Raw genomic sequence first — 3,310 nt, 5'->3', positions numbered from 1 at the left:
AAAAGAAACTTCATACTTATTAAGCAGTAACTCCCCATTTCTCCATTCCCCCACTACTTACACCTGACAAAGCTCTCAATACTCTATGGAAGTCTATTTTCTTGTCTGTCTCTCCCACTAGACTATAGCTCTTTGAAGACAGGGAACATACCTTGTTGGGTTCCCCACACCTAAGAAGAGAGCCTGGGATGTAATACTCACAGTTGACCATTAGTGTTAAAGAGGTGAGTACAGAAGTGAGTGGGTTAAAAAAGGGGGCGGGGGGAGAAATTTTAAACATCTTTAAATGTCTTTACTAAAAGGTTAGAATGATTTCAGAGGGAAATTACAATTTTGAAGGGAAAGGAAAAGACATTGAAATTACAGGTTTCAGAAGAAGAGCTTCCTTTGACTCCAGCTTTGGCTCTTCTGCCTTAGTATCCCCAATCTGCCCCCAAGCACCCTTATATGCATTCCTCAGGAAAAGGGGTGTTGTTCTCAGTCTCTTCCTCTTCCCTCTGTGCCTCAAACTAGCAGCTTCCAGTGGTGCCCTGGGCTTCAGAAGGTGGCCACTGAGCTGACCTCTAGGCTTGCAGGCTTCTTGGGAGAGCAGGTAGTGGAGGTGGGTATGGGGGGTGGTGACTGGGCTCCAGTTTGAATTTCATCTTTATGATTCCCTCTTACTATGGGGAGCATTACGGCATGAATCCCAAGGACAAATTTTAATTTGGGACCGTCTAAACCCTTATTAAAGTCATACTATTTTCTCAATCATCAAGAAAACTGCCTTTCTCTATAGTCCATAAGTCCTCAATTTTGTGGGGAGGAATTTATTTTTTACTATTATTTATTTATTTATTTATTTATTTATTTATTTTTTTGAGAGAGTCTCACTCTGTTGCCCAGGCTGGAGTGGAGTCGTACGATCTCACTGCAACCTCCACCTCCCAGGTTCCAGTGATTCTCGTGTCTCAGCCTCCCAAGTAGCTGGGATTACAGACACAGGCCACTATGCCCGGCTAATAATTGTATTATCAGTAGAGACAAGGCTTCACCATATTGCCCAGGCTGGTCTCAAACTCCTGGCCTCAAGTGATCCCCCACCTCGCCCTCCCAAAGCACTGACATTACAGGCATGAGCCACCGCACCCAGCTAAGAAGGAATTTTTTGGATCTCCTTCCACCTTTGCTGAAATTCTAAAAAAGCTGCATTCCACTTTTAGCAGCTGTTTTGTTATGGCTGAATAAATGCCAGAGATGCCATCAGATTATTTTAATTCAATTGTCTCTCAGTTGAGGAGGGCTAAACTGTCAGGTTCCTCTTGGCACAATGCAAGTAGAAAGGTAAGTGATAAGCGGTCTGGTGCAGTGGATCATGCCTATAATCCCAGCAATTTGGGAAGCCTAGGTGGGTGGATCACCTGAGGCTAGGAGTTCGAGATCACCCTGGCCAACATACAGAAACCCCATCGCTACTAAAAATACAAAAATTAGCCAGGTGTGATGGTGTGTGCCTGTAATCCCAGCTACTCAGGAAGCTGAAGAAGGAGAATCACTTGAACCTGGGAGACGGAGGTTGGGGTGAGCCAAGATCACGCCACTGCACTCCAGCCTGGGAGACAGAGCGGGAGACTCCATCTCAAAAAAAGAAAAAGAAAGAAAGAAAGAAAGATAGTAATAACTCACCTGAATTTCTCGTCGGCACTTCAGGATCATGATCTCTAACGCTCATCTTCCCTCTGTCATACTTAGGGTTGGGGTCCAGCCCCAGCTGAGGTCTGAGGACAGTGGGTGGATGTGGGGCAGGGAACTGGAAGAACACTCAAGAGACAGCAGGTAAATGAGACATGGCTTTGTTCAGCAGCCCCTTCACAGGGTCCGTGTTACATTTATACACTACACAAACATTAGTGGCTGAGAGCCAGGTGGGGAGCTTCTCTATGTTGTGTCTACATGGCTATGATTGTATAAGACATGGGGCTGTGTACTTGCACCCCAATCCTGCTGAATCATCAAGGCTGTTTACCTCGGCCTGTACTTGCTTCTCTATGCGTGCTTGGTGACAGCACAACCATGTTCCTTACACTCTCCAAACCTGTCCCACTCTCTGCATTCTTTATGGGATGAATTGGCATTGATTTAATAGCTGGCTCAAACCTGATCCCATTTCCCCCACTCCCTCTCCCCTCACACTCAGACCTGTCACAAGCCTGCCCAGCCCTTCTCAGCAAGCCTCACATCCATTTCCTACCTTAATTACTAATGCTCTCACTCAGGCAGGTTATGGGAATCTCCTAACTGTATTATCTGCTTCCAGGCTGGGGCACTCCCACAGGTAAAGCTGATAATAGTACTGCCTGTGTACAGCCCTTTCTGCAGGCCACAGAAGGCCCTGCAGAAGAAAATTCAGTCCTCCTCAATGCATTGCAAGACCCTCCTGCAACTGGCCTCTATTTATCTCTAAACCTGCACTGTTCAATATGGTAGCCACTAACTGTTGAAGCTATTTAAATTTAAATTAACTAGAATTAAATGAAAGTTAAGATTCAATTCTTCAATTGTACTAGCCAAATGTGGCTGGTGGCTACCGTATTGGACCGTGACGATATAGAACATTACCATCATTGTAGAAAGTTCTGTTGGATACTTACCTTACCCCTACTGCATCTGAACTCAAACTTTCAAATGACCCACACCTTTGAGCATATGGTGCTTTAGCTGAGGCAACCTCCTTTAATTGGATTACTTACCTTGCCAATTATGCCCTTCAAAACACAGATCAAATGTCATCCTATTCAGAGAGACCTTTCCAACCAGGCCTCCTATTCTTGTGCAAGTGATCACTTCCTCATTTGGATGCCCATTGCACTCTCTGCAGACTTCTACCAGAGCGCCCCTAACACTCCATGTCATCTAGTGTTGATGTCTGTTTCCCTTTACTACAGTATGAGCCGGGGCTGGGGGCAGGAACCCAGTCTTATTCATTTTTCTAGCCCCAGCTCTATAGTAATGCCTGACATATAGGATATGCTAAGAACTATTTTTGGGAATGAATAAATATTACCAATAAATATTCTAAGGTCAAAATTTTATCAGATTTCAGAAACAAGAGAATGTCCCAAATCAAATGCCTCACTGACAGGTAAAAACCTTGAAAAAGAAATATATTTTCAGTCAAATCAACAAAATACTGGATATGCTCTTTTAAATCGCAATCTCATGCTAGAGTTGTGTTCCATTTACAACTAACCCACGAGAGGCATGACAATTGGAGTGGATAATTGAGGTGGTTTGACAGGTATAGCAAGGTGTGGCTGACTGCACACGAAGG

The 3,310-nt window shown here is 44.4% G+C and overlaps 1 long non-coding RNA gene across 1 annotated transcript; it reads right to left on the bottom strand.

Moving 5' to 3' along the window:
- Positions 1-270: 270 nt before the first annotated feature.
- Positions 271-2,914, bottom strand: LOC112623755. The gene is made up of 2 exons (XR_003119197.1): positions 1,666-2,914; positions 271-576 (listed from the first exon to the last, which is right to left on the bottom strand). It is a non-coding gene; the product is annotated as an uncharacterized LOC112623755 (long non-coding RNA).
- Positions 2,915-3,310: the final 396 nt, after the last annotated feature.

The sequence above is a fragment of the Theropithecus gelada genome, chromosome 4, assembly GCF_003255815.1.
Source record: "Theropithecus gelada isolate Dixy chromosome 4, Tgel_1.0, whole genome shotgun sequence".
Taxonomy (NCBI): domain Eukaryota; kingdom Metazoa; phylum Chordata; class Mammalia; order Primates; family Cercopithecidae; genus Theropithecus; species Theropithecus gelada.
Note: the sequence above shows the minus strand (reverse complement) of the source record. Positions and strands in the feature narration are given on the sequence as shown.